Below are 16,238 nucleotides of genomic sequence, written 5' to 3' on the forward strand. Positions count from 1 at the left end.
TATACTCACTGTATTAAACATAGAATGGTTCTCTGCAGAGTAAAGAGTACACGTAGAGAGCTAGGCAGCTTGTTAGAAGCTATTTCCCCAATCTTCAGGATTACCTTAGGTGAAACTCAGAAAAAGATATACTTCACTGAGCCTAACACTTGGGCCCTACTATGGGGTCAGTAATACCCGGGATCTTAACCCCTCTAATATCCTCATCGGAGCTTTGAGCTGCTCAACTACATACCCTATCTATCACTCCTAGAGTGATCTATTAAAGGGTATAACTATCACTTCCTATACTCAGGCTGAGTTCCACCACCTCTAACCTCTGTGGTCTAACAGAGGAAAGGTTCAGCAGCAATGGCCCTGACCTCATGGCTTTCAAGCCTTTTATATTATACCACAGTGCCATCTAGCATCCACTGTGAGAACTGCAGGGATTACATAAGCACAAGGCCCCCATAAGGACCCACTTAGGCGTTAATATCACTAAGAATGTGCCTGTCAACAAAGAGTAAGGGTGTCTACATTTTCACATCCCTACAGGTGTTAAGGAATTAACAGTGACTTTGGGCTCAGGGCAGTGTACAGTATAATATAAACACAGATGGTACAGTTTGCCAAGTGACCAAAACAAGGGCTATCCTGTCATAAAATGTTATTGCTATTAAAGTCTCCTAACTCTGTTGTGTAAATGTATAAAAGAAGAGCCCACACACTGGCATCAAATGAAGGAATTACAAAGGGGATGTTCAGGAAGGAATGGCATGGGAGAACAACAACAAAGAACGACCATTTCGAAGGAAAAATATCAATAGTAATTTACTTATACCCTCAAGTTGTCAGAACAGATTTTTGGCCCTTGGAATAAAGGTCAGGTATTGGAGTCATTAGGGGGGTTCATTTACAAATGCTGGGCAAATTTGCACCGGGTAGTAATCCATAGCAATCAATCAGTGATTAGCTTTTTTTGAGCTAGCTGCAGGTTGAATTGGGAAAGCAAATAGATGATTGGTTGCCATGGGTTACAGCAAATTTGCCCAGTGTTAATAAATGACCCCCATTTTCAGTATAACATTGCCATTTAAGGACACCTTAAATACCATTATTTGGTCAACAATGCCATCTACAGGACTTGAAGGGCTCTATGGATCATCATACGACATTGATTTGATTGGCTGGGACTTTCTCTAGGGTGTGGCTACCCTTCGGCAAGGGTGGAGTTTTGGATGTGAATGAGTTTGACTGTATCTGATCTGATAGAGAGTCTAGTACATATAGGTTTAGATATAGATTCGTATAGGTATAACATCTACACAGACTCTATGAGGGATTCCCAAATAATGGTAAAAGTCCATTTTTGGAGTAAAATTCATGGTAAATCGGAGTGAAATACTTTCTCCAAATTCACAAACAGAAATCCACCTAAATTCCGACTTTTGTGCCGCTTTTAACTTTTTAGTGAAAGGAAGACAGTTTACAGACACTTTCAAGAATTTGTCTTTCAGACGAAATAAAAATTGTGCAAAAATTATATTTTAAACATCATGTTCTCCTGACATTTTAGAAATGGAGTAGAAGCTCAGTAGAACTCTCCTACATGTGTCAGATCTATTGTAAGATAATTTGCTCTGCTTTGATTCTTCAGTCTTCATTTCATACCTCTTGTAGGTGCCCTATCGGGGAATTATTATCATATTAATAGGGATTAGCATTTTATAGTAATGGAACAAGTTTCTTTCTAATCCTATAGGTATAAAAGCCTAATTAACAAAACAGGTAAAACACCGATTTAACAAAAAAAAGTGTTTGTACTATAATTTTATATGCAACTCACACTTGCATTATTTTACTAGTTTTAGCTTAATGAATAAGGCAATATTAGCAATTTGAGTGAATAAATTATCTAAAGGAAAAGTAAAGCCTCCCAGCCATTTTATTTTAGTCCTGGCAGCACTTACACATCAGTTTACTAATTTACAAACAGCATTAATAGCCTGTACCAGAAAAACCAGCAGAAAATCCACAAGAGCAACTTTACTCAAGTGCGAGCACTTTTGTCATTGCAAATATTCTGGTGAACATTTATATATTAATGGCTATTATTGCATTCGTGCTACGTAAATTGTCTCACAAGGTTTACTAAAGATTATCACCAGAATTGTCACCAAATATAGACAAAATTGTCATCAATTTTTATTGCCACCCAGACAGTGGAAAAAAGACAGAAATGGTAAAAGTAAAAGAGGAGTATAGTCAGTTTTTTAAACATAAGCAATGGAAATTAGTGACTGCACTGGGGAAGAATCATACTTATAAATATATTTTTAGTGACTGTATTAAGAAAAATTAATATAATGGGAAAAAAATATTCCTGATAGTATTTAATTGGCCATAAGTATTTTTTAATAAACTGGTAATAAATATGCTTTTTTTATATATATATATATATATATATATATATATATATATATATATATATATATATATATATATATATTCATTAATGTGGCCATTTTCAGTGATGCCAAAACATTCTGCAATATTTAAAGGAATTGTTCAGTATAAAAATAAAAACTGGGTAAATAGATAGTCTGTGCAAAATAAAACATGTATCTAATATAGTTAGTTAGCCAAAATGTAATGTATAAAGGCTGGAGTGAGTGGATGTGTAACATAATAGCCAGAACACTACTTCCTGCTTTTCAGCTCTCTTGCTTTCCACTGATTGGTTACCAGGCTGTAACCAATCAGAGACTTGAGGGGGCCACATGGGACATAACTGTTGCTTTTGAATCTGAGCTGAATGCTGAGGATCAATTACAAACTCACTGAAAAGAAATGTCCCATGTGGCCCCCCTTATAGTCACTGACTAACTCAGAGTTAGAGCTGAAAAGCAGGAAGTAGTGTTCTGGCTATTATGTTACACATCCACTCACTCCAGCCTTTATACATTACATTTTTGCCTAACTAACTTAATTGCCTAGTTTTTTAAACTCTGATGAATTTAAACGCCATGAAAACTTGAATTCGATCAAACTCAATGCAAGTTTTTTCTCAGAAAAAAACCTTGAATGTCAGAAAGGCTGCAAACATCTCCAAATTGATTCCTGCACCTCTCCCATTAACTTAAACAGTAATTTGTTGTGTTTTAGGTGGCAAATAGTCGAATTTGAATTCTTAAGGGGCCAGAGTGTGATAAATGTCAAAAATCAAATTCAAATTGTTTAAAAAACTCAAATTGAATTTGGAAAACTCCCTAGACATTCTTGAGAGTTTTCACCATAATTCTTTTTTAAAAATTTGAATTTTCATTTGACCCTTGATAAATCTGCCCCTTGGTGTTAAAGTTCTTGAATTGCATTAGAGGTAATGGGAAGGTGAATTACATGGATTATTCCTATTCACTAGGCTACAACTGCTTTTTCAATGGAAAAAAAGACTCCCATGTTGCCAGTTTCTTAAAAACATGTGCGTGATTTTTTTACATTACATCTGGTCGACTGGTAATGGTATCTACTACTACACCTATAGGCAAATTTATGAAAGGTCGCATTTGAGGGGTTTTCTACTTTGAATAAACTCACAATTTTTAAAAAAATTTTAATATTTATTAAAAATCCAGATATAAAAAAACTCGATTGAATATAATCATGGAGAAAACTCAAATACCTCACATTTGTGAGTTTGCAAGCTAAAAAAAACATGAATTTGTGAATTTACAAACTCAAAAAAACTTGAAAATCTCAGATCTAAAAAATGGCTTGAATTTTGCCTAGGACAACTCTATTGGGGGAAATGTAATAAAATTAGCAAAGAACAAATTTGCCAATAGAAAGTCCCATGTTGTGATGTAATATTCTTCAGGCTTTTATTGCATTGTGAATCTGAACCGCACATTGCAAACCTTTAACACCTGCTTGAAAATGAAATAAACTTTTGGAGAAACATAACAACATATTTATTAAGAAGTTTTATTACACACATGGCACAGTATGGAAAACTGTCAAATTTGCAGTTGCTATCCCACTGTCTCATGGGGCAAAGTGTTTGCAAAGACAAATTTGTGACCAAATTATGAATGTTTTTTGCATTAAGGATCATGATTACATTCCCCCAATTTACTTCTACATAAAATTGCATGTGTAACAACTCACCCTGGTGGTCAAGTGGTGCGACGTGGACACCCGCGTCGCTCCTCTTCTTCCAAACTGCCGGTCCCTTAGGGCGCGCACGCACGCAATTTGTGTGTGCATTGACGCTGGTGTGTTTGTTGGTTTTTAAGTTGCCAGTACAGCAACTTAAAAACAAATTAAACTGAAACTTAGTCAATAAAAATTTGACCATTATTTTAAATGATAGACAAACACAATTTCAAAAGGTTTGAGACCATTGTGTACAATACTCCTTTCTAATTGGACATCCAGATAAGGCTAGATCCTCCAAGCATGAAGGGGAGAAACCAACAAGAATTTTACTTTTCCATTGGCTTATGGCCAGAGTGGAGTTATTTTATTGCGTTTGGACCCAAGGTATCCAGCCAATTGTTGAAATGTATGTCAATTGAATGTTGGACCATTATATGTCTTAATTATGCCGTATGCTGAAAAGATACTGTCCAGAGAGGGTAATAGACTGACAGAATGACACTCTATAGTGTTGAAATCAACAGCCGACAAGCAGAACAGCATTTTATTGTATTTTCAACATACTGATCCATGTTGGGGAACCAAACTTTTTCTCTCAGGAGTTTTTTTGTGCAGAAAATACCAAAATGGACTTCATGATCAAGTTTAGTCCTTAGTGGCAGAACTTTAATTCATAAATATCCACTTTAGGATCTGGAAATGTGTCTCTGAGCCTCTCATGCCACTGAATTATTTGTATGAATGCAAGAAGAAGAGTTTTGCTTGTTTTGTTGCCTCTAGAGATGAGTCCATTGTAAGTGTTTGGTTCAGCCTGGGCTGCCGTACAGTTCATCTATTCCTCTGCACATGACTTGTGGGACTCGTCAGATACAACTGGATGGTGAGAGCAGGGTCGCTCCTGTCATGTCAGAACCTTGCTCAGGCGGCAGTGAGCAGCCACTTACAAAAAGCGCCTCTTGTGACTTTAAACCCGGAAATTTGGCTCTGCTAATACAATTGCGCTCAATGCACTAGTGATACTGCCCCCCTTTGACCCGCTCTCATGCTGATTTGTAAGTGGGAGAGGAGGGGTGGCAGCCCCAGAATTGAAATATAGATAGTGGGATAATTGCTTTTTCCTACTGAACTATTTTGCAGTGGTATCATTGTAACAAAGGCCCCATCTATCAATTCATACAAGTATTTTTGCTCTTGAATTCCTGATAAGAGTCTGATGATCTGTAATTATTGTAAATGTTGCCCAATAGAGAAACAGGTGGAAGTGCACATGTATCCTGTACTTGAATGGCTGCCCCCATGGCTACACAGCAGCTTGTTTATATAAACTATAGTAGTACTTATCTGTTATCTACTGTGTATCCTGTGCTTGAATGGCTGCCCCCATGTCTACACAGCAGCTTGTTTATATAAACTATAGTAGTAATTATCTGTTATCTACTGTGTTTCCTGTACGTGAATGACTGCCCCCATGGCTACACAGCAGCTTGTTTATATAAACTATAGTAGTACTTATCTGTTATCTACTGTGTATCCTATGCTTGAATGGCTGCCCCCATGGCTACACAGCAGCTTGTTTATATAAACTATAGTCATAGGCGTATTTTCAATAAGGCTAGGGGAGGCTAAGCCTCCCCAAACCTGTCTGACCCCTAAAATAAAAAGAAATAAAACAAAATAAACCTGCTACGTTGCTGACTGCACAGTTTCTTTAATCACGGATTGGTAGCTAAGGTCCACTCCAAACCACGATGCTGAAGAGATCAGTTGCACTCTGATTGGATATATGTGGTTTGTAGCTTGTCTAATCAGAGCACAGCTAACTTTACAGACTGTGGAAGGAAAAGTCTTGCAGGCCTTGCTTGGCCCCCCTTAATGGAGTGAACAGTTTCTGGGTGCCCATGAGGCCCTTCTAGAAACTGTTCAAGGTTATGTGTAACATCTGTGAGAAGGTTCGTATTACTGTTATGTTTTTGTTTTCAGTAACAAGGTGCAATATCTTTGAAGCTCGCACATAGTGGTACTCCCTTTATTTTCACATAACTAGCTAATCACACTGACTTGTACTCCTCCTCACTCCCTATACTCCTTCCTTACTCCTTTCACATACCATTCCCATGAAGTTCCCCACTAGAGAGTATATAATGTGTGGTCAATCTTTTGTTTCTCAGTTCTGACCTACTTGTGTATCAGAACCCACGGAGCTCGTGTATGTTTATTATATAAATAATAAACATGGATTATTCCTTTTACCTCGGTGATCTCCGGTTTTTGGATTATTCCCTAACAAAATGGTGGAGAATGCGGGCAGGCTCAAGACGCTGACTTCACCCATCCACAGTGAGGACCCGGAGAACTAACGGGACAGGAGTGGCCACACAGGGTAAGCATACCTTGTTCTGTCTCCTTTCTTCTCCGGTTCCAAACGGACAGGGTGTTGCTGTGCAAGCAGCCTGACCCAAGGTGATCACTCGAGTTCTAACTTTTCTATACTCTTGCTGCTTATAAGAATTGTACTAACTTACCTGGTTAGACCCCAGTATACCCCAAGATAGTATGCGTACTTGAGGGAAGAGGGAATTTTTTAGTTGAGATGAAATAGGCTCACTAAGGCATTTGGCCAGAATGAGTGTAAGACTCCGTTAGGAGCATCTCGCCCTAGTGGGGAGGATTGTGAACAGAGGCTGATCACCTCTGCGCGTTCACCAAGTAGAGTGAGCGCAAGACAGTCGCTAGGCAGAGTGACTGTAGAGCATTCACCACGTAGTGTGATTGCTGTTAAATATGGCAAAGATGTAGTGGCTTACTTGCCTAAGTGGAGTACACTTACAGAGAGTAAGTCATTTGCCATTCCTCCCAATGATACATGGGATCACCAGACAAGAGTACAAGCATTTAAGTACATACGCAGCACAGCAGTGAGATATCAGAAGCTTTAGCCCCACAGACTTGAGTGGTTGTAACTCATAAGGCATACATAGAGCCGTCAGCCTCCCCACTCTATGATGGGTTGTTTTCCCGTAATAGCTAAGAGCAAGAGAGAGGCAGCAAAAGAGGTAAATGGTCAAGTATGTGCCCTAGAAAGTCAGGAAAGTGCCTAAGAATCAAAGGAAGCTAGAAAGCAAAGAGAGGAACAAGAAAAGTTGATAGCAGAAGGGTTAAGTTAGATAATAAAGAACAGTGAAAAAAAAATTGACACCAAAAACACAAACAGCTCAGAGATAAGTTCTCTGAAAGTTATAGCTCAGATACAGACAAGCAGGCTGTCCCCAGCCCCACAGCTAAGCTCTACCCCGCCCGTACAATACAAAGTAGAGAAAAAGGGGGGCGATGGGGGACGCTGCAGAAGTGCGTCTGACTAAAAACACACAGATCTTAGAGGGATTTTTCAAGATGTTCCACAGCCCCATACTAATCCACACAAATTTGCACAGGAACTCTTGTGTGTCAATGGTGCTCATTAGCCTAATTAGACCAATATATTATTTGTACTCAAACGTGTGTGGTCCAGGGGATTACCAAATGTTAGACAAAATGTATTGAGATACTAACCCTGTTGACCCAGCCCAAGTCGAAGTCTGTTTACATGCTCTGAAAAGTACAGTAAGCACCATTTTTTTTCTTTCAGAAGCTACGCGGATTTTTCTACACGGAGAATTGTGGCCGCAGTCATTCTTAGAAGTCAGCGATTTGGTCTGAAATAAAGGAAAAAAGAGTTCCAAAGTTAGATTTCTCCCAAAGTTTCCATGGCAACTAACAAAAACCTGCTCAACAACAATCTGCAAGTTCCCCTGAATAGGACAATACCCCATATGTATGGATACACATAGAGACGCAGCCACCAAACACCCCAAAACAGGAGCAACGCATAAGGGCAATTGCAGTTGAAAATCTGGGGGCTGCGCTCTATGTGTCCTACTTGCAGTTTTTCAGTCTAAACACCCCCCAAACTGTGAAATAACCCCCACAAACCTTATATGACCGAAAAGTACACTTCTTCAGCTATTCAAAGATGCCATTCTTGCTTTTCTACACAGAGAATTGTGGCCGCAGTCATTCTTAGAAGTCAGCAATTTGGTCTGAAATAAAGGAAAAAAGAGTTCCAAAGTTAGATTTCTCCCAAAGTTTCCATGGCAACTAACAAAAACCTGCTCAACAACAATCTGCAAGTTCCCCTGAATAGAACAATAATTCATATGTATGGATACACATAGAGTCGCAGCCACCAAACAACCCAAAACAGGAGCAACGCATAAGGGCAATTGCAGTTGAAAATCTGGGGGCTGCGCTCTATGTGTACTACTTGCAGTTTTTCAGTCTAAACACCCCCCAAACTGTGAAATAACCCCCACAAACCTTATATGTCTGAAAAGTACACTTCTTCAGCTATTCAAAGATGCAATTCTTGCTTTTCTACACGGAGAATTGTGGCCGCAGTCATTCTTAGAAGTCAGCAATTTGGTCTAAAAAAAAGGAAAAAAGAGTTCCAAAGTTAGATTTCTCCCAAAGTTTCCATGGCAACTAACAAAAACCTGCTCAACGACAATCTGCAAGTTCCCCTGAATAGAACAATAACCCATATGTATGGATACACATAGAGACGCAGCTACCAAACACCCCAAAACAGGAGCAACGCATAAGGGCAATTGCAGTTGAAAATCTGGGGGCTGCGCTCTATGTGTACTACTTGCAGTTTTTCAGTCTAAACACCCCCCAAACTGTGAAATAACCCACACAAACCTTATATGTCTGAAAAGTACACTTCTTCAGCTATTCAAAGATGCCATTCTTGCTTTTCTACACAGAGAATTGTGGCCGCAGTCATTCTTAGAAGTCAGCAATTTGGTCCAAAAAAAAAGGAAAAAAGAGTTCCAAAGTTAGATTTCTCCCAAAGTTTCCATGGCAACTAACAAAAACCTGCTCAACGACAATCTGCAAGTTCCCCTGAATAGAACAATAACCCATATGTATGGATACACATAGAGACGCAGCCACCAAACACCCCAAAACAGGAGCAACGCATAAGGGCAATTGCAGTTGAAAATCTGGGGGCTGCGCTCTATGTGTACTACTTGCAGTTTTTAAGTCTAAACACCCCCCAAACTGTGAAATAACCCACACAAACCTTATATGTCCGAAAAGTACACTTCTTCGGCTATTCAAAGATGCCATTCTTGCTTTTCTACACGGAGAATTGTGGCCGCAGTCATTCTTAGAAGTCAGCAATTTGGTCTAAAATAAAGGAAAAAAGAGTTCCAAAGTTAGATTTCTCCCAAAGTTTCCATGGCAACTAACAAAAACCTGCTCAACAACAATCTGCAAGTTCCCCTGAATAGAACAATACCCCATATGTATGGATACACATAGAGACGCAGCCACCAAACACCCCAAAACAGGAGCAACGCATAAGGGCAATTGCAGTTGAAAATCTGGGGGCTGCGCTCTATGTGTACTACTTGCAGTTTTTCAGTCTAAACACCCCCCAAACTGTGAAATAACCCCCACAAACCTTATATGTCCGAAAAGTACACTTCTTCAGCTATTCAAAGATGCCATTCTTGCTTTTCTACACAGAGAATTGTGGCCGCAGTCATTCTTAGAAGTCAGCAATTTGGTCTAAAAAAAAGGAAAAAAGAGTTCCAAAGTTAGATTTCTCCCAAAGTTTCCATGGCAACTAACAAAAACCTGCTCAACAACAATCTGCAAGTTCCCCTGAATAGAACAATAATTCATATGTATGGATACACATAGAGTCGCAGCCACCAAACACCCCAAAACAGGAGCAACGCATAAGGGCAATTGCAGTTGAAAATCTGGGGGCTGCGCTCTATGTGTACTACTTGCAGTTTTTCAGTCTAAACACCCCCCAAACTGTGAAATAACCCCCACAAACCTTATATGTCTGAAAAGTACACTTCTTCAGCTATTCAAAGATGCAATTCTTGCTTTTCTACACGGAGAATTGTGGCCGCAGTCATTCTTAGAAGTCAGCAATTTGGTCTAAAAAAAAGGAAAAAGAGTTCCAAAGTTAGATTTCTCCCAAAGTTTCCATGGCAACTAACAAAAACCTGCTCAACGACAATCTGCAAGTTCCCCTGAATAGAACAATAACCCATATGTATGGATACACATAGAGACGCAGCCACCAAACACCCCAAAACAGGAGCAACGCATAAGGGCAATTGCAGTTGAAAATCTGGGGGCTGCGCTCTATGTGTACTACTTGCAGTTTTTCAGTCTAAACACCCCCAAACTGTGAAATAACCCCCACAAACCTTATATGTCCGAAAAGTACACTTCTTCAGCTATTCAAAGATGCCATTCTTGCTTTTCTACACGGAGAATTGTGGCCGCAGTCATTCTTAGAAGTCAGCAATTTGGTCTAAAAAAAAGGAAAAAAGAGTTCCAAAGTTAGTTTTCTCCCAAAGTTTCCATGGCAACTAACAAAAACCTGCTCAACGACAATCTGCAAGTTCCCCTGAATAGAACAATACCCCATATGTATGGATACACATAGAGACGCAGCCACCAAACACCCCAAAACAGGAGCAACGCATAAGGGCAATTGCAGTTGAAAATCTGGGGGCTGCGCTCTATGTGTACTACTTGCAGTTTTTCAGTATAAACACCCCCCAAACTGTGAAATAACCCCCACAAACCTTATATGTCCGAAAAGTACACTTCTTCAGCTATTCAAAGATGCCATTCTTGCTTTTCTACACGGAGAATTGTGGCCGCAGTCATTCTTAGAAGTCAGCAATTTGGTCTAAAAAAAAGGAAAAAAGAGTTCCAAAGTTAGATTTCTCCCAAAGTTTCCATGGCAACTAACAAAAACCTGCTCAACAACAATCTGCAAGTTCCCCTGAATAGAACAATACCCCATATGTATGGATACACATAGAGACGCAGCCACCAAACACCCCAAAACAGGAGCAACGCATAAGGGCAATTGCAGTTGAAAATCTGGGGGCTGCGCTCTATGTGTACTACTTGCAGTTTTTCAGTCTAAACACCCCCAAACTGTGAAATAACCCACACAAACCTTATATGTCCGAAAAGTACACTTCTTCAGCTATTCAAAGATGCCATTCTTGCTTTTCTACACGGAGAATTGTGGCCGCAGTCATTCTTAGAAGTCAGCAATTTGGTCTAAAAAAAAGGAAAAAAGAGTTCCAAAGTTAGTTTTCTCCCAAAGTTTCCATGGCAACTAACAAAAACCTGCTCAACGACAATCTGCAAGTTCCCCTGAATAGAACAATACCCCATATGTATGGATACACATAGAGACGCAGCCACCAAACACCCCAAAACAGGAGCAACGCATAAGGGCAATTGCAGTTGAAAATCTGGGGGCTGCGCTCTATGTGTACTACTTGCAGTTTTTCAGTATAAACACCCCCCAAACTGTGAAATAACCCCCACAAACCTTATATGTCCGAAAAGTACACTTCTTCAGCTATTCAAAGATGCCATTCTTGCTTTTCTACACGGAGAATTGTGGCCGCAGTCATTCTTAGAAGTCAGCAATTTGGTCTAAAAAAAAGGAAAAAAGAGTTCCAAAGTTAGATTTCTCCCAAAGTTTCCATGGCAACTAACAAAAACCTGCTCAACAACAATCTGCAAGTTCCCCTGAATAGAACAATACCCCATATGTATGGATACACATAGAGACGCAGCCACCAAACACCCCAAAACAGGAGCAACGCATAAGGGCAATTGCAGTTGAAAATCTGGGGGCTGCGCTCTATGTGTACTACTTGCAGTTTTTCAGTCTAAACACCCCCCAAACTGTGAAATAACCCCCACAAACCTTATATGTCCGAAAAGTACACTTCTTCAGCTATTCAAAGATGCCATTCTTGCTTTTCTACACGGAGAATTGTGGCCGCAGTCATTCTTAGAAGTCAGCAATTTGGTCTAAAAAAAAGGAAAAAAGAGTTCCAAAGTTAGATTTCTCCCAAAGTTTCCATGGCAACTAACAAAAACCTGCTCAACAACAATCTGCAAGTTCCCCTGAATAGAACAATACCCCATATGTATGGATACACATAGAGACGCAGCCACCAAACACCCCAAAACAGGAGCAATGCATAAGGGCAATTGCAGTTGAAAATCTGGGGGCTGCGCTCTATGTGTACTACTTGCAGTTTTTCAGTCTAAACACCCCCAAACTGTGAAATAACCCCCACAAACCTTATATGTCCGAAAAGTACACTTCTTCAGCTATTCAAAGATGCCATTCTTGCTTTTCTACACGGAGAATTGTGGCCGCAGTCATTCTTAGAAGTCAGCAATTTGGTCTAAAATAAAGGAAAAAAGAGTTCCAAAGTTAGATTTCTCCCAAAGTTTCCATGGCAACTAACAAAAACCTGCTCAACAACAATCTGCAAGTTCCCCTGAATAGAACAATAATTCATATGTATGGATACACATAGAGTCGCAGCCACCAAACACCCCAAAACAGGAGCAACGCATAAGGGCAATTGCAGTTGAAAATCTGGGGGCTGCGCTCTATGTGTACTACTTGCAGTTTTTCAGTCTAAACACCCCCCAAACTGTGAAATAACCCCCACAAACCTTATATGTCTGAAAAGTACACTTCTTCAGCTATTCAAAGATGCAATTCTTGCTTTTCTACACGGAGAATTGTGGCCGCAGTCATTCTTAGAAGTCAGCAATTTGGTCTAAAAAAAAGGAAAAAAGAGTTCCAAAGTTAGATTTCTCCCAAAGTTTCCATGGCAACTAACAAAAACCTGCTCAACGACAATCTGCAAGTTCCCCTGAATAGAACAATAACCCATATGTATGGATACACATAGAGACGCAGCCACCAAACACCCCAAAACAGGAGCAACGCATAAGGGCAATTGCAGTTGAAAATCTGGGGGCTGCGCTCTATGTGTACTACTTGCAGTTTTTCAGTCTAAACACCCCCAAACTATGAAATAACCCACACAAACCTTATATGTCCGAAAAGTACACTTCTTCAGCTATTCAAAGATGCCATTCTTGCTTTTCTACACGGAGAATTGTGGCCGCAGTCATTCTTAGAAGTCAGCAATTTGGTCTAAAAAAAAGGAAAAAAGAGTTCCAAAGTTAGTTTTCTCCCAAAGTTTCCATGGCAACTAACAAAACCTGCTCAACGACAATCTGCAAGTTCCCCTGAATAGAACAATACCCCATATGTATGGATACACATAGAGACGCAGCCACCAAACACCCCAAAACAGGAGCAACGCATAAGGGCAATTGCAGTTGAAAATCTGGGGGCTGCGCTCTATGTGTACTACTTGCAGTTTTTCAGTATAAACACCCCCCAAACTGTGAAATAACCCCCACAAACCTTATATGTCCGAAAAGTACACTTCTTCAGCTATTCAAAGATGCCATTCTTGCTTTTCTACACGGAGAATTGTGGCCGCAGTCATTCTTAGAAGTCAGCAATTTGGTCTAAAAAAAAGGAAAAAAGAGTTCCAAAGTTAGATTTCTCCCAAAGTTTCCATGGCAACTAACAAAAACCTGCTCAACAACAATCTGCAAGTTCCCCTGAATAGAACAATACCCCATATGTATGGATACACATAGAGACGCAGCCACCAAACACCCCAAAACAGGAGCAACGCATAAGGGCAATTGCAGTTGAAAATCTGGGGGCTGCGCTCTATGTGTACTACTTGCAGTTTTTCAGTCTAAACACCCCCAAACTGTGAAATAACCCACACAAACCTTATATGTCCGAAAAGTACACTTCTTCAGCTATTCAAAGATGCCATTCTTGCTTTTCTACACGGAGAATTGTGGCCGCAGTCATTCTTAGAAGTCAGCAATTTGGTCTAAAAAAAAGGAAAAAAGAGTTCCAAAGTTAGTTTTCTCCCAAAGTTTCCATGGCAACTAACAAAAACCTGCTCAACGACAATCTGCAAGTTCCCCTGAATAGAACAATACCCCATATGTATGGATACACATAGAGACGCAGCCACCAAACACCCCAAAACAGGAGCAACGCATAAGGGCAATTGCAGTTGAAAATCTGGGGGCTGCGCTCTATGTGTACTACTTGCAGTTTTTCAGTATAAACACCCCCCAAACTGTGAAATAACCCCCACAAACCTTATATGTCCGAAAAGTACACTTCTTCAGCTATTGAAAGATGCCATTCTTGCTTTTCTACACGGAGAATTGTGGCCGCAGTCATTCTTAGAAGTCAGCAATTTGGTCTAAAAAAAAGGAAAAAAGAGTTCCAAAGTTAGATTTCTCCCAAAGTTTCCATGGCAACTAACAAAAACCTGCTCAACAACAATCTGCAAGTTCCCCTGAATAGAACAATACCCCATATGTATGGATACACATAGAGACGCAGCCACCAAACACCCCAAAACAGGAGCAACGCATAAGGGCAATTGCAGTTGAAAATCTGGGGGCTGCGCTCTATGTGTACTACTTGCAGTTTTTCAGTCTAAACACCCCCCAAACTGTGAAATAACCCCCACAAACCTTATATGTCCGAAAAGTACACTTCTTCAGCTATTCAAAGATGCCATTCTTGCTTTTCTACACGGAGAATTGTGGCCGCAGTCATTCTTAGAAGTCAGCAATTTGGTCTAAAAAAAAGGAAAAAAGAGTTCCAAAGTTAGATTTCTCCCAAAGTTTCCATGGCAACTAACAAAAACCTGCTCAACAACAATCTGCAAGTTCCCCTGAATAGAACAATACCCCATATGTATGGATACACATAGAGACGCAGCCACCAAACACCCCAAAACAGGAGCAATGCATAAGGGCAATTGCAGTTGAAAATCTGGGGGCTGCGCTCTATGTGTACTACTTGCAGTTTTTCAGTCTAAACACCCCCAAACTGTGAAATAACCCCCACAAACCTTATATGTCCGAAAAGTACACTTCTTCAGCTATTCAAAGATGCCATTCTTGCTTTTCTACACGGAGAATTGTGGCCGCAGTCATTCTTAGAAGTCAGCAATTTGGTCTAAAATAAAGGAAAAAAGAGTTCCAAAGTTAGATTTCTCCCAAAGTTTCCATGGCAACTAACAAAAACCTGCTCAACAACAATCTGCAAGTTCCCCTGAATAGAACAATAATTCATATGTATGGATACACATAGAGTCGCAGCCACCAAACACCCCAAAACAGGAGCAACGCATAAGGGCAATTGCAGTTGAAAATCTGGGGGCTGCGCTCTATGTGTACTACTTGCAGTTTTTCAGTCTAAACACCCCCCAAACTGTGAAATAACCCCCACAAACCTTATATGTCTGAAAAGTACACTTCTTCAGCTATTCAAAGATGCAATTCTTGCTTTTCTACACGGAGAATTGTGGCCGCAGTCATTCTTAGAAGTCAGCAATTTGGTCTAAAAAAAAGGAAAAAAGAGTTCCAAAGTTAGATTTCTCCCAAAGTTTCCATGGCAACTAACAAAAACCTGCTCAACGACAATCTGCAAGTTCCCCTGAATAGAACAATAACCCATATGTATGGATACACATAGAGACGCAGCCACCAAACACCTCAAAACAGGAGCAACGCATAAGGGCAATTGCAGTTGAAAATCTGGGGGCTGCGCTCTATGTGTACTACTTGCAGTTTTTCAGTCTAAACACCCCCAAACTGTGAAATAACCCACACAAACCTTATATGTCCGAAAAGTACACTTCTTCAGCTATTCAAAGATGCCATTCTTGCTTTTCTACACGGAGAATTGTGGCCGCAGTCATTCTTAGAAGTCTGCAATTTGGTCTAAAAAAAAGGAAAAAAGAGTTCCAAAGTTAGTTTTCTCCCAAAGTTTCCATGGCAACTAACAAAAACCTGCTCAACGACAATCTGCAAGTTCCCCTGAATAGAACAATACCCCATATGTATGGATACACATAGAGACGCAGCCACCAAACACCCCAAAACAGGAGCAACGCATAAGGGCAATTGCAGTTGAAAATCTGGGGGCTGCGCTCTATGTGTACTACTTGCAGTTTTTCAGTATAAACACCCCCCAAACTGTGAAATAACCCCCACAAACCTTATATGTCCGAAAAGTACACTTCTTCAGCTATTCAAAGATGCCATTCTTGCTTTTCTACACGGAGAATTGT

Source organism: Xenopus laevis, chromosome 6L (genome assembly GCF_017654675.1).
Source record: "Xenopus laevis strain J_2021 chromosome 6L, Xenopus_laevis_v10.1, whole genome shotgun sequence".
In the NCBI taxonomy this organism is placed as follows: Eukaryota; Metazoa; Chordata; class Amphibia; order Anura; family Pipidae; genus Xenopus; species Xenopus laevis.